This window comes from Monodelphis domestica, chromosome 1 (assembly GCF_027887165.1).
Source record: "Monodelphis domestica isolate mMonDom1 chromosome 1, mMonDom1.pri, whole genome shotgun sequence".
NCBI lineage: Eukaryota > Metazoa > Chordata > Mammalia > Didelphimorphia > Didelphidae > Monodelphis > Monodelphis domestica.
The window spans coordinates 700,011,357-700,026,971 of record NC_077227.1 but is presented as its reverse complement, the minus strand read 5'-3'; the positions used below and the strand labels follow the sequence as shown (position 1 = coordinate 700,026,971).

General features: G+C 44.2%; 1 protein-coding gene and 1 long non-coding RNA gene across 8 annotated transcripts in view; one reads left to right on the top strand and one right to left on the bottom strand.

The window, feature by feature from the left end:
* The window catches only part of GSE1 (Gse1 coiled-coil protein), an 869,104-nt gene that overhangs the window by 84,719 nt on the left and 768,770 nt on the right, over positions 1-15,615 (bottom strand). The gene's annotated exons all lie outside the window — the stretch shown is intronic.
* LOC107650600 (uncharacterized) lies at positions 6,229-10,095 on the top strand. Its single transcript, XR_001626178.2, has 3 exons — positions 6,229-7,743; positions 9,078-9,249; positions 9,519-10,095. It is a non-coding gene; the product is annotated as an uncharacterized LOC107650600 (long non-coding RNA).

Here is a 15,615-nt window from a genome sequence, read left to right as displayed (position 1 = left end):
GTCTGAAGGCATCACCCTGACCTCTGAAATGTACAAAGTGGCCCTTGAAGAAGGGAGGGCAGACAGAGACAGAGACAAAATGACACACAGAGAAAGAGAGAGACAGAGACAGAGAGAGAGACAGAGACAGAGACAGAGAAAGGGGGAGAGAGAGACAAAGACAGACATGGAGGGGTCTGGAGAACTTGATAACTCTCCCCCACTCTAAAAAGGAGGCTCAGGTAAATAGCAGCTATAGGTTGGGACATTAACAAATTTCCACACTCTCAGTCAAGAGGAATTATAGTTGAGGCACATAGGTGGCTCAGTGGCTAGAGAGCCAGTCCTAGAGATGAGAAATCCTGAATTCAAATATGACCTCAGATACTGCCTACCTGTGTGACCCTGGGCAAGTCACCTAACCCCCATTGTCTGGCTCTTACCCCTCTTTCATCTTGGAACCAATACACAGTATAAATTCTAAGACATAAAGTAAAGAGTAAAAACAAATGAACAAACAAAAACCCCCAACAAAGCAGCTGAGAGTAGGCAAGTCACTTAAGCCCACTGCCTAGCCCTTCCTGGACTTTCAGAATCAATATTAGTTGGAAGGTGAGGGTTATAGATATATCTAAAGTCAGGTTTATAAAATAAGAATATACATATGCATATTCTTACTTTATAAACGTGACTAATTCCCCGACAAGTGAAATCTATTTCTAAATCTAAATCTCAAGGGTTTCAAGAAGAAATTAGAACAGAAGTAGATTTATCATATATTAACACATACTACATATATATACATATATATATATATATATATATATATCTAACAGTATAATAGGTAGCCTTAGGGGGGCTACATTGTTCAAAATGAACAACCCTTAACTCCTTTATTCTTGCATTAGAATGTAAGCTCCTTGTGGGCAGGGACTGCTTTTGCTTTTTTTCTTTGCCACTCCAGCATTCAGCAAAAGGGTGTGACCCATTTTATAGTTCAGTCCCTCCCTTCATGACCCCATTTGGGATTTTCTGGGCAAAGATAGTGGAATGGTTTGCCATTTCTTTCTCCTGCTCATTTTATGTCAGCTCAGAGGAACAAGTGGAAGCAACCAGAGTTAAATGACTTGCTTAGGGTCATATAGCTAGTAAGCCTCTGAGGTTACATTTGAACTCAGGTCTTCCTGACTCTAGGTTCTGAGTTCTAACCACCTACCTACCTGCCCTAGCATACAGTTGCTGATTAACTGGTTGACTCTGAAAATTAAAGTAAGCAGAGTATCTCAGTCCATGAGTATTCTGGTTGACTGAAAGCTGAAACAAACTGGAACACTTTTATAAACTCAATGTAAATTGATATAAAGAAACTTCATATAAGTAATAAAATGGTCTTAAATGGAAGTCAAAGATCAAATGAGGTTAACGATAGAAGTTTCTGGCCAGTATGTGATCCCACAATTCTAGAGTTGGGGAGAAAATAATAATTAAAGAATACAAAAGAAAAACAAATAATAAAAACAAAAGCCCAACTTCCTGGTTTTACAAGGAGGCCCAGAGAAACCCTGACTTATTTTTGCTTGTGGCCACTCATTAATTGACTGTTGGAATCCCATTCCTGGGTCTTCTTACATACCAGTGTAGCATTCTACTCAATCCCATTCCAATCTAACACCAAAGAATGACAGTCCTTCTCCCAACATTCCAAGTAGAGTGTCAGCCAGTCTCTCTGATCTGGGACATCCCTACTTCCTTCTCCCCCCAATCCCTTATTGATAGGAATCTCTTCCTTGTCTGGAGCTGAAATCTACTTCTGTTCTAATTTCTACCCTTGGAAACTTTGGGCTCTATTTTACTTGTCAGGGAGTTAAAGTCAGGTTTATCAGAAAGTAAGAAACATTGACTGTGGAAGGGTAGGAAAGAGCAAATTCCTTTGAGGGGACAGCTAGCTCATGTTGCCTGGGGCAGAGCATGTGTAGAGAATAGTGAGAAATGAGGAAGGGGGCCAACTGGAAAAGGATTTTAAAGGCCACACCAGAAAAAAGCTTCAGCTTCAAATACTGCAGGCAACAGGGACTCCCAATAAGTTGTGTTTTTTTTTAATGGCTAAGTGAATGAAGAACAGATGGAAAAAGTATTTGAAAAAGATTATTTTATTTTAAGCAGCTAAGGAGTCTAGATTGGGGGAGAAGAGGGGGAAGTAGGCAGCCAGAAGGCAGGAAGGGCAAACTAGAAGGCTACTACTTCAAATAAGAGGGAGTAGGTGATAGGATCTGGGCATAATGTGGGGAGGATACCCTCAGGTCAGTTTCACACTTTCTTCTTAAATGGGCAGGGAAGACTTCCTGGCTACTAGTCTGGTGGGTTAGAGGGAAGATTCTGCCACTAGGTTGGAGAAGGATGGCCTAGTTCAGTGATGGCAAACCTTTTAGAGACCCTGGGTCCAAATTGCAACCCTCACACTGCATTTGAGCCCCCTGCCTTACCCCAGACAGGGGAGGGAGGAAGCGCTCCTCCCATTGGGTTGCTGGGAATATGGGCAAGTGATGAGAGAAATGTCCTCAGAGGGGAAAAGGAGCACATGTACCATAGGTTCACCAACACAGGCCTAGATGATCTGGAATCCCTTCCAGACCTAAGATTCTATGTTAGGGCAGAGAATAAGAAAGAAGAAAGCTGTGACTCTGTACATCTGAACCTGTAGGTTGTGATAAGTGTTGCTAGGTATGGAGAAAAAACAAAGCCAGGCAGAGAAGAGCTCTTTTTAAAACAAGCTGAGACTGACTTAAGTCTCATGTTTAAAAGCATTCAGGAGCAGTGGTGTAGCACAGTGGATAGAAAGTGGCTTCCTAGCTTTGTGATCCTGGAGAAGTCACTTGACCCCAATTCCCTAGCTGTTACCAACTCTTCTGTCTATTGATTCTAAGCCAGAAGGAAAGTATTTACAATATAACATTAAAAAAAAACCCATATAGAGGGAGGAAGGGAAGGCTGGAAACTTTTTACAAACTGAGCAATACTCTGTTCTAGGACCATTTAACCTCAGTGACAGTGAGACCTTTGCTCCAGCTTCAAGCTCAGCTCATTAATAACAGCATATAGATTTGCAAGAGCGAATTCTGCATACTTGTTTGATCTTTTAATAACCCTGGGAGGTTGGTAGTCATTATCATTCCCATTTTAGAGATGAGAATACAAATTCTCAGAGGCTAGATGACATGACTTGAGGTCACCCAGCTAATAAGAAAAGAGTAGCACCTGGACTCAAGGGATTACTCACTTTAAAGACCGAAGAATGGCTTTCAAGTGCCTGATTTAATTCTTTTAATTGTTGAATTAACAGGGGATGAGGACACAAAACTAAAATTCTATTGGGGATGGGTGTGACGATTAAGAGACTTTATCCATCCATATACACACACACACACACACACATTATCCCATTTGCTACTCAGTGCCTATGAGATAAAAAATAGTCCTTTATCATTGCCCCCATATTTTACAGATGGGGAAACAGTTACTAAAGGTCCAGGCTAAGTCTTTCCAACTTTCTTTCCCCAGTAGTACATTGCCTCTCTAGCAATGTCTTTCATCCAAGAAGTAATACAAGATAATTTGAGCCAGAGAAAGCTTAGACAATTAGGGACTGAGAAAAAGTACCTGAGATAAATCTTGAAGGATTCTAAGAAACAAGCATGAAAAAGGCCTGCATCCCAGGCAGTAGGGCTTTGAGGGACAGAAGATGGAATGTCCAGTTCACCAATTTACTTGGAACACAGAGTAATGGAAGAGAGACGGTTCTAAGAGGGATCTGGAAAGATCTGTAAGAGCCAGTCTTTAACGACAATCATAAGAGCTTGGGCATTATTACAGAGGCCACAGGGAGCCATCAGAAGTTCTTTGAGGAGAATGGCCAAGTCATACTTTGGGGATATTAATTTGACAGCTGTGTGCAAAATGGAATAGAAGGGGGATAAAATTAGAGGAAAGGATAAATCAATAATAATTCATGTAGCACTCATTCTAGAAGGGAGGTGCTATTGTTATCCCAATTTTCCAGCTGAGAAAACTGAGGCAGGCAGCAGTTAAATGACTTGCCAAGAGTCATCCAGCTAGTAAGTGGCTGGATTTGAACTTCCAGACAACAGGCCCAGGTGCTTTGTGAACTGTGGTGCCACCTAGCTGCCCCAAGGAGAGAGAAACTGAACTAAGGTGGTGTCCATATTAAGTGTAAGAAGGGGGCGAGGAGATGGACAGGCTACTGTGGAGAAAGACTTGAGGAGATTTGGCAGGAGACTCAGGAATCAAACATGGCTCCAAGGTTGTGCATTCTGGTGACTGGAAAGATCTCACAGTCTTCTGGAGACAATGGGTTAGAGATGGTGAGACTCGTAGGACCAGGATTGAGAAGGCTTGGGAGTCCAGTTCAGGAGCACATGGAGGGCTGGATATATAGCTGAGAGTTATTTCCATGGAAAGAATCTATGCACAGAAGCCAATGAGGTGCTTCAAGGGAAACAAAAAATAGAGGTGGGCCAGGCCATGGTCTCTAGGAACTTACACACTTAAAAGAGGGCAGATAGACAATTCAGAAGAGATGGATGAGAAAGAAGGATCATAGCAGAGGAGAATCAGGGGACATCAGCATCACACAATGCAAGGAAAGAAAAAGGATGAGGGCTTGGGAAAGGAGACAGTGGATAGAGAGCCAGGTCCAGAGGTACTAGGTGCAAAACTGGCCTCAGAAACTTCCTAGCTGTGTGACCCTGGGCAAGTCACTTAACCCCCACTGCTTAGCCTTTAGTGCTCTTCTGCCTTAGAATGAATAACAAGTATCAGTTCCAAGATGGAAGATAAAGATTTAAAAAACAAATACAAGCTATAGGTGAGAAGTCATTAAGTAGAATGAAGAACTGAGACTAGGCCAGCAAATCTGAAGGTTAAATGATTATTGGGAAGATCAGTTTAGTTAAGGGATCAGAAGTCAGATTGTAAGTCACAAGAGTGACCTAGGAGGGAAATGAGGCGGGCAGAGAAAGACTTTTTCCTCGAAGGGAAGGACTATTTTTTAAAATCAATTTGTCCGTAAAAGTAAAAATAGAGAGATAGGGAGATATCTTGAGCAACAATCAGAGGGACTTCAAGTGGAAGGTTTCTTTTAATAAGGACAGGGGAGATCTGGGCTGGCAGCAGAAGCCTTATCAGCCTCCAGGTCATTCTCCTTCCTTTCTAAAAGAGTTCAATACTTGGCTGAGTATCTTTCTCTCTCAGCCAACAGGGAGATTTGGTCAGGCATCCGGGCCCGTGGTGGTTAAAGCAAGCTCCAGGCTTCTCTAAGGGTTGTTATCAGCTTCACATAAGGCCAAGGAGGCTTTGTGAGGGAGAAGAGAATTCCAGCTCCAGGCTCATTGGTAATTTGGTGGACTGAGGCACAGTAGAGTCATGAAATCATTTATGTATGGCACTAGAGGGAATCTCAGAGATTGTAAGCCATCTCATTTACAGATGAGAGAACAGAAGTCTAAGGCTACATGGGCAGTAAGCATTGGGGATGGGATTGGAATCCTTATAAAAATTTTCTGTGCATTGGATCCAAGGCAGAAGAGTGTAAGGGCTGGGCAATGGGAGTTAGTGACTTTCCCAGGGTCACCCAGCTAGGAAGTGTCTGAGGCCAGATTTGAACCCAGGATTTCCCATCTCTGGGCCTGGCTCTCTATCCACTGAGCTACCCAGCTGCCCCCTACTCCATATCCAAATCCAGACCTGGAGAGGAGCTGGGGGATGTACCCCTGCTTGGACATGTAGTGGCAGAGAAGGTTCGGGTGCTTGCCACTGCCCCAAGAATAAATGAAATCTGCAGCATGGTTGTGATAGCCCAGAAAAGCCCCATCTCCTCATACTGCAGTAGGCTTTAGAGGGGTGGGTGCCCCCAATTGCTGGGGAAATAGCTCTCTTGCCAGTCAATTGTGGGCTTGGGGCTAATTCAGCCAGTCCTTAGCAGTTTCCCCTCAGGATCACAACATACTTCTGCAAGATGCCTGGCTAAGGCTGAAGTCTCAGGCTATGAAACTGAGCCCAAACAACTGGCCCATCCAGGAGCCAATCTGTGACCTTGGCCTCATTTTGTCCACACGGCTCTCTCTCTAACAACCTGAGCTAACCAGGCTATCTTTAGTGCTTTCCTCACAAAGGACTTCTGTTAGATGCTGCTAAAGCCCTTTGAGAGGGCACTGTTGGGGAAGCCAAGGGAGGCAAAAAGAGGGCGGGCTTCAGTGCACATGAGAGGTCAAGGAGGAGGAGGCGGCCTGGACTTGGCCAGCACCAAGTCACTGGAACTTCCTAAGTTTCCATGGGACTGGAGGACCAAAGCCAGAATGCTTAGGAAGGGAGGTGATGGGGAAACACGCTTGATGTTTGTTCTATTCTCCATGGGAAGTTTCGCCATTAAGGGGGAAGGAGGGGAAAGATTCAGCTATGACTAGAAGCATGCGAGGGTCAAGCTCATTCCTGGGGGGGGGGGGAATCCCCCCCAGTTTAGATTTGGGCATAAGGGAAGGAAATAATGAAGGAATCAGAAAGCTATAATAGGGGAAACCATCAATGACAAGGATGATAACGAAAGAGAGGGCTTTTCAAATGTCTCATTTGGTTTTCACAACAACTCTATGAGGTAGGTATGTCTTCTTCCCCTTACAGATGAGGAAACTGAGACAGGTAGGAGTGAAATGACTTGTCTAGAGTCACACAGTCACTATGAGTCTAGGTTGGAATTCCAATCTCCCTAACTCCAGGGGCCACAATGAGAGAAGGTGTTTGTGGAAGGAGGAAGAGATACAATCTGGATCACAGGCTCTTATGGAAGGAGGGATAAAAAATCAACTTAATGGGCAGCTAGGTGGCTCAGTGGATAGAGCACCAGACCTGGAGTTGGGAGGACCCATGTTTAAATCTGACTTCAAGCCATTTCCTAGCTGTGTGATCCTGGGCAAGTCACTTAACCCTGACTGCTCTTCTTTGAACTGATACTAAGACAGAAGGGTAAAGTTGTTTGTTTATTTGCTTTTTTTAAACCCTTATTTTCTGGCTCAGAATCAATACTGAATATCGGTCCCAAGGCAGAAGAGGAGTAAGGGCTAGGCAATGTGGGTTTAGTGACTTGCTCAGGATGATACAGATAGAAAGTGTTTGAGGCCAGGACCTCCTGCCTCCAAGTCTGGCTCCAGATCCACTGGACTGCCTAATTGTCCTTGTAGGTAAGGACTTTTTAAAACATTAATTTGAGAAACATCTATTAAGTGGCTACTGCAGGAGTAAGTCCTGTGCACTTAGGAATGGTGATATCAAGACATAAAACAGACTCAAAGAGCTCGAAATCTAATAGGACTGAAAGTCATGTACACAAAATAACCAGAATCCAAGGGAGAGTGAGATAAGAGAGTAAGATAGAGGTCCAGGCAAAGGGCCACAGGAATTTGAGGAGGGAGAGATCACTTTTGTCTGGGGGTGGAGAAAACACTAAGGAAGCAGCACCTGGGTTAGGCCTTGAAGAAAGGGAAGAACAGTAGCCAGAAGGGATTAGAGAAGGGAGGGAGGGTCTATTCTGGGACTCGGGAGATGGTGTGAGCAAAGGTGATGACCAGAGAGGCAAAGACAGGAAGAAAAATTTTTGCTGGAGTAACTGGCAAGAAAAGATGGAAGAGCATGTTGGAGCTGGCCTGAGACGGGTCCTGGAACACCAAGATCAGGAATTTTGAAAAGGAGAAACAGGTACTTTTTTTAAACCTTTACCTTCCATCTTAGAATCCATACTGTGTATTGGCTTTAAGGCAGAACAGTGTCAAAGGTTAGGTGATATGGGTTAAATGACTTGACCAGGTTCACAGTTAGCAAGTATCTGAGGCCAAATTCGAACCCAGGACCTCCCTTCTTTGGGCCTGCCTCTCTATCCCCAGAGCCACCCAGCTGCCCTCAAAACAAGTATTTTCAAGGAAGTCTGTTGGAGAAGAAGTTTTGACTGTAAAAGTAGAGCTGAAGTGGGAGTGTGGAGGAAACCGAGTATCACATTGGCGTTAAGCCCAATGGGCCAGTCTTGGAAACCAGCTACTAACCTAGCTGTAAACTAAACTGGCTGTATGTGAATTAGGGCCATTAGCTAGTGGGCTTTGGAAGGAAGACTGCTCTCATTTCCTGGGTAGCAATGGTGAGTGTGAAAGAGGGGTCCGACCTTTCCAGCCAAGAAGGGAGCTCTGCAGGAGCTTCAAGGTAAAAGGGAGGGAAGAAGACTGGAGGTTAAGATTTCATAGGGTGAATAATACTAATCCGTATTCCTGGGTTAGGAAAGATCTTCACAGACTGCAAATCTGACGTCACCAAAGCCCTGGGAGATAGGGGCTACTCTCTAGGGGACCAGAAAGGAAGGCTGCTCAGGCAAATAGGGCAGCTCCTCCTTGATGGAAAAAGGACATGGCAGGGACAGCTAAGTGGCCCAGGGGAGAGGAAGTCAGGCCTGGAGTCTGGAGGATCTGAGTTTAAATGTGACCTCAGATACTTCCTAGCTGGGTGATCCTGGGCAAGTCACTTGGGAGGGAGGGAAGGAAGAGCAATGAGAACTGTACTCCAGCTTCTGTAAGGATTCAGTGTTTGCTCACAAGAAGCCCTCAGGAAACAGAAGTCCATGTTTTGATAGAATACAAAGTATTTTCTAAGAACCAACTAAGAAGAAAACACAAATATAATTTATAGATGAGGAAACTGAGGAAGGATGAAAGAGGTTAACTCTTTCATTCACAGATGAGGAAACAGGATGAAAGAGGGCCAGCCAGGCTCACAGAATCATCCACCCCCCACCCATAATTGAATAAGAATTCCCTCTCTAACATCTGGCAGGGATTGGATGACCATTTGGGGAAGACCTTCCAGGAGAGGGAACCCAGGGCTTCCGGAGGCAGCCCATTTCACAGGGCTAAGTGGTCATATTGTTTAAAAGGTCAACGTATGCCACAGCAGTCAGAAGTGTGGTTTACAGGCTCCGCTTGCCTTTTCTCTTTCTGCATCTCGAAGCCTCCTGATCCTCAAAACCTTATGTATTAATTACACTTCAGGCAACGTCTGACATCCCTCACACTTCAGAGAACAAGGGAGCTGCACTCCAGGAACCAAGGAGGGGGTGACAAGAGAGGCCTTCAAAGCACCCGTCGACGGATGGCTAAGTGTGATTTCAACCTCTGCATAAGACCAAGAAATGCAAATTCTCCATCTCAGGCAGCAAACCAGGTAAGCCTTCAGCCAGCAACACCGGCATGCTGTGCCCCCAGAATGCAGACCAGGGCATCTGTCACACATGGGTGCCCATTTGAGCCCTCATCCTGGAAAGCAGAGAAAGGCTCTAAAGAATTGGTGGACCCTTTAGAGAAAGTGGATCTGCTGAGATGAAAGAGGCAATAAACAGGGTATAAAGGAAAAAAGCCTGGAATTTGGAGTCTGAGAATCTGGGTTGGAGTCCTGGGACCTTACACAAGTTTCTTTCCTTCTCTGGACCTCAGTTTCTCCATCTGTAGTGATTTGGACCACACGGTCTGAGATTCTTCCTGGCCATAACCAGATATGCAACTAAATCACAGCCTCGATCTGGGTCACAGCCTCTTCACATGGAAACTGTTAAGACCCCCATGGGAAGCCCTCCCCACTGGGGAGCTAAGAAGATCCAGGTGGCCCTGCACTCGGCTAGCAAAGATGGGTGGGCTAGCTGCATGTAAATTGAGTGGTAAACTAACCATGAAGAAGTCTGAGAATAAATAATAAGTGGCACACTCCCCGGAAGGATGCGGAGCAACATTCAAGGATGTAGGCAATGGAATAGGCTTTCATGGCTTTGGGGAGAGACATATACACATGAAAAGTTAAAGGAACCAGCCCGGATATGGCAGAAAGGGCACTTTATTGTTAGTCATAATACTCCCCCCCCCCCCAGGCCCACTTTTAAAGTAGACTTGCAAAGCCTGGAGTGGAAAGCTGGGATACCAGCTCCCCCTATTCCAGCCACCCCTAAAACACACAAGGGGGGGAGGGAGAGGGAGAGAGAGAGAGAGAGAGAAACAGACAGACAGACAGAGACAGACAGACAAGACAGAGACAGAGGGGGGATGGAGGGAGAGAGAGAGATGAAAGATGGAAAGACAGAGAGACAGGGAAGGGGAAGAAGAGAGGGAGAGGGAGAGAGACAGGGAAGGAGAGAGTGGGGGAGGAGAGAGAGGGGGAGGGGGAGGAAAGAGAGAGGGGGGGAGAGGAAGGGGGGAGGAGAGAGAGAGAGAGAGTGCGCCCATTAGGAGCTCTTCAGATGAGATAATGCAAACTGGAAGCAGCTCCTGGGAAAGACAACACTCAGGCTTAATCCAAATTCTGGATGAGCAGTGGATAGCTCAGATGGAGGGGAAACTGAACCCCAACTCTGCCAGGAGACAAAACCTCCAAGCCCAATGCCCCCAAAGACTGCCAACATGCTCTCTCCGTGTCTCTGAACTCCCTCTCTGTCTCTCTCCAGCCTTCCCTTTTCCTAGGGCAACCAGTCAGCCTACCCTTTCCATCAAGGACAAACTGGGCTCTTGTCACCTAGTGTACTGTCGGGGGGCCTCCCTCAGCCCTTTTATCTGTGAACACGTCGTGTCAGACCCCCCTCCTCCAGCTGGCTATCCTAGTAAAGCTAAGGGAAGGTGGCAGCTGGGGTCCTTTTTCTCCTTCTCGTATCTCTAGTAGCATGGGAGACTGAACCTCGCAACTATTAGGAGCTTAATATAGCTGCTAATTAAAAAATAAAGTGCTGAATTATTGTAGTGGTGGAACGCAGTTACAATGGAGTAGAATCAGGCTCATAGACTACCGGGACCTTCAGGGGACACTCAGAGGAACATGTGATCCCCAAAATGTCAATCAGTCAGTCTATAAGTATTTATTTGTTCGGTGTTTATTATGTGCCAAGCACTGTGCCAGGTACAAGGGATACAGAAAAGGCCAAAGACAGTCCTTGATCTGGAGGAGTTCACAATTTAATGAGGGAGACCATATGCAAACAACTGTGTACAAAAACAAGCTCTACTTAGCTTAAATTTGAAGTGATCGACAGAGAAACGGCAGATTTAAGATTTAAGAGGCAATGGCAGGGGGCAGCTAGGTGACTCAGCGGATGGAGCCAGGCCTGGAATTAGGAGGACCTGGGTTCAAATCTGGCCTCATACAGTCCTAGCTGTATGACTCTGGTCAAGTGACTTAACCCCATTTATCTAGCCTTACAGCTCTTCTGCCTTATAACTGATACTAAGACACAAGATAAGGGCTTAAAATTTTTTTTAAATGACAATAGAAAAGGCTTACCAAAGATAGGGAAGGAACCAACTCACTCTGGTTTAAAAGAATACTCCTAGGATCAATCACCAGGCCTTTCCTTAAAGGTCTCTAGTGCTGCAATCTAACTTCCAAGGGGGTTAAAAACAACAACAAAAACAGACCTAAGGCAAGGGACTTGCTCAAGGTCACACAGTTATTAAGGAATAAAGAACTGAGCTGAAATTCTGAGCTTCAGCTTCAATCTAATTCCAGAGTTTGTTTTTTACATAGATTGGAATATTAGATTCTCATAATATGTAACAGATCTGAAAACAATATAGCAGCACAGATTTGGGGCTAAAATGGACCTTCAGGGGCCATGTGGTTCAATGGCCTGATTTAAGAGAGGAAACAAGCCCTAGGAAGAAGTGATTTACCAATCACACACATCACAGGGATAGAAGGGAGGACCTGAACTCAGTTCCTCTAGCCCCAGAGCTGAGGATCCTTCCACACAACTTGGCCCAGAACATTTTCATCTTGTTCCCTTGACCCCAAGCCCAGTAAAATCCCAAGGGATGGCAACCTTTTTGCACAATTCCTGGGGGGACATAAATGAAAAAGAATAATAGACTGTGGTTATCAGATAGATTCAGAGCTCCCCTCCTTAGACCTCCATGTTTTGGGATCCGAGCCACACCGAATCACTGACCCCATCCTGCAAACTCTCAGTCTGATAAATGCTTTCCCCCTTTAGGAACAGCTATCTAACATCAATACAAGACAGGAGGCTCTAGGATCAATCGATACCTTTTATTGCTGCCCAAAGGCAATGGCAATTCTTGTGGAAGAAGGGCAAGGATGGGGGAGGAGAACTTTGGATTATAGTAATTTGGCTCAATCATCTTCCCCAAAGAGGCAGCCAGGTATAACTGAAAGATCACAGAATTTTGACCTGACAGTTGCAAATGCTGGCTCCTACTTTAGATGCAGTGACCTTGGTTAAGTCACTTGGCCTCAAGTTTCTTCCTCTATAATCAACCAATTATGCATAGGAACATAAATGACAGGAGCTTTTGGCCTAGGAAGTTGAAACCTTAAAAAAAAAAAACACCCCAAAATCTCTTAATTTTAAATCCTACTAACAACTCTAAGATGAAAAGGCATGGACTAAGCAAACAGGGTTGGTTCAGTGACTTGCCCAGGGTCACACAGTTACGAAGTGAACCCAGGTTCTCCTGACTCTAGAAATGATACTCTCTCCCCATCACTTAGCTGCCCCAGAAAATCTCTTTTAGCTCTAAAAAACGAAGATCCCTTATAGCCTACATACAATGCTCCACTTCCCTGGTGGAGCCCTAGGACCCAGAAATGAATCTGTTGTATTCACGGAAACAGAGTAATTGGGAGAAATTTAGTGGTTGAAAAACTTAAGGTTTTTGTATGAGTTTTAATGAATGATAATTATGACCTGTGTGGGCTGCAGTTCAGTAAGTCACCAAGAACAGCACATTCTGTGGTCGGAGCAGTCAAAGGGGGGTTGTTCAGTGATGTTTAAGCCTTTGGAGAAGTGTACCCAAACCAGAAATAGTTACAAGAGATGAGAAAAATTGGTGACTGGCTCCAAGAAGCAGGAGAAAGGAGAGGTTCCTGGACCTCTGTTAGTGTTTGTAAAGAACACCTTCATTTCTAGGGTGGACTTTCACAGAGATGAGCTCAATTGTTTCCTAGAGCAACCCCACGAGGTGGGCAGAACCGCCATGATTACACTCATCCCAAAAATGTGGAAGGGGCGCCCAAACAAAGATGGAGATTTGCAAGGCTGGTGTCTAGAGCCACAGAACTGCAAAGGCTGGAGGGATCCATAAGAGAGGACCCAATGCAATCCCTACAAAGCAACTATACTGGTAAGAGTGTTGGTTTTAGAATGAAGACTCTAAAACAAATGATTTCACTTTGGAGCCTCAGTGTCTTCATTAGTAAAAGAAGGGGGAGTCTTTTCTAATTTTAAATCAATCCTTAGTGTCCCATTAAGTCAGTTGTATAGTCTTCTGGTTTACCTTTATAGTTCCCCTTCCCTAGCAGTACAGGGTAGCAGCAGAGTGTATTGGGCTTGAGAAGCTAGTCAGATCTGAGTTCAAATCCCACAGCTATATGTTCATGGGTGACCTCTTGTAGGAGGCAGCTAGGTAGCTCAGGGGATGGAGTCAGGAAGGTTTGAGTTTAAATAAAGCCTCAGACATTAGCTATGCAACCCTGGGCAAATTTGTCTTAATTCACTAAGAAAAGTATCTTTGCCATGGACAATCTTGGTATAATATGGTCCACGGGGTCACAAGGAGTTGGGCATAACTTAATAACAAACATTTTTAAAGCTAAGGAATATCAGTAGTGCCAACTTCATAGAGTTGTATCACTCAAATGAGAAAGTGAATGTAAAGTAAATTTCTAAATCTTTCAAGATACATTTAAAGAGCTGAGTAGCTCAGTGGATTGAGAGCGGGCCTAGAGACTGACGGTCCTGGGTTCAAATCTCGACTTAGACACTCCTTAGATCCAAGGCAAGTCACTTGACCTTCATTGCCTAGCCCTTACCACTCTTCTGCCTTAGAATCAATTCTATGAAGGTAAGAGTAAAAAAAAAAAAAGACATATCTATATACACATGTATACTATATATAATACTTAAGTTATTATTAAAGAATACTTAGTAACTAAAGAGGAGAGAAACCAGTAACCAAAAAGAATCTTCTGAATTTCAGGGAAAGCCTAGAATTTCCAGAGAATTATAAAGATCTGTCAATTGATCACCAAATTAACAATGGAAAGCTTAGCAATCAAGTCTAACACTCTTGATTTATAGGTGGGGAAACTGAGGCCCCAGGCAGGGAAGATGAGACAAGTAGTTAACTACATTGTCACTGAGAGTCTCCAAAGTCATCAAATTCTTAGAGAAAGCAAGGAAGATACAGAATCTAAAGACTTGGGTAGAATTTAGAGAGATGCTAACTCCAAGAACTAGGATGGTGGAAAATCCTTTCCGACTCAAGAATCAGGAGCTACATCATGGGGGAAGGGGTCTAGCTATCCAAGTGAGTTTTCCCAGTTCTTAAGACTTGCCCTGGGGAGCAAGGAAGAATCAACACAAGCCAGTTCATGCTATGAACCCAGGCAACCTCTTTCTCTACATCTTATCAGATCAGCGAGTTGTCTCAAATTGTCCCAGAGTGTAAGGGGAAGGAGGTTAGGATCACAGAGATAAACAACAGGTCTAGTCTTAGTTCTAAGCCAGGGTCACAAGAGGGAAAGCCCACCCCCCACCTTGACTCCTAGATCTCTGGCATGTATATAGCACCTCCCGACTCACCTCCTTTGGGTCTCTCAAAGAATTATACAGCCTGCTTCCTTCATATGAAATATCATTGGACCATCTAAAACTAAAACAGTTCTTTTGCATATAGCTTCATCTGGCTATAGCAAACATCTTCTTAGTAAAAAGGACATTCATTGGCTAAAGTCCCTTCTGGTTTTAAATCTTCCAACCTTATCTAAATGATACCTCGTCATCCAGATTCCTTCAGCTTAATATTTCTATGACTTTTGGCAACTTTACCCATGGCAGAATTCCTCAGCACGGGAATATTCAATAATTATTTTTCATACTGCCTAAACATGTGAGATGACATGGCAGATCGGGCACTGAGTCAGGAAGTCCAAAATTGGCCTACTCACTGTGTGACCCTAGGTTAGTCATTTCACTACAAGATGAGAATAATAGGAACTATCACTACCGACACTAAAATACCCGACTCAGTTTCTTCATCTGTAAAATGAAGGTATTAGTAACACCAATCTCCCAGGGACACTACAGATAAAATGAGAAGATTTGCAAAAAACACTGCAAACTTGAAAGCCCCATATAAATGCTAGTTGTTCCTCTTAATGCAGAAGATTCAAGAACTATGAAAATCCATTAAAAAGAAAGCCAGAAAAATAAAAGAATAAAAGCAAAGCCAGTCCATGTTTCCAGCAGAAACACTTGATCATCAAGTACTAAATAACCAGCAGCAAGTGCTAAAAAGAGTTCCCAATAAATCTTAGGGGAAGGGAGGGACCTGGAGAAGGGACAGTCTAACTCACGTAGCCTTGTGGCTTTGATGATGCTCTTATAACAAAAGCCATTAAAACAACCTTACAAGCCTTGCCAAGGCTTTTGGATTTCGAGTAATCTCTGCATTGGAATGAACAAGGAGTTCTGGTTAGGTTGGGAGGGCCAAGAGGAGGGAAAACCGGCCCTGCTGGCTGATGGCACAAGCCCCT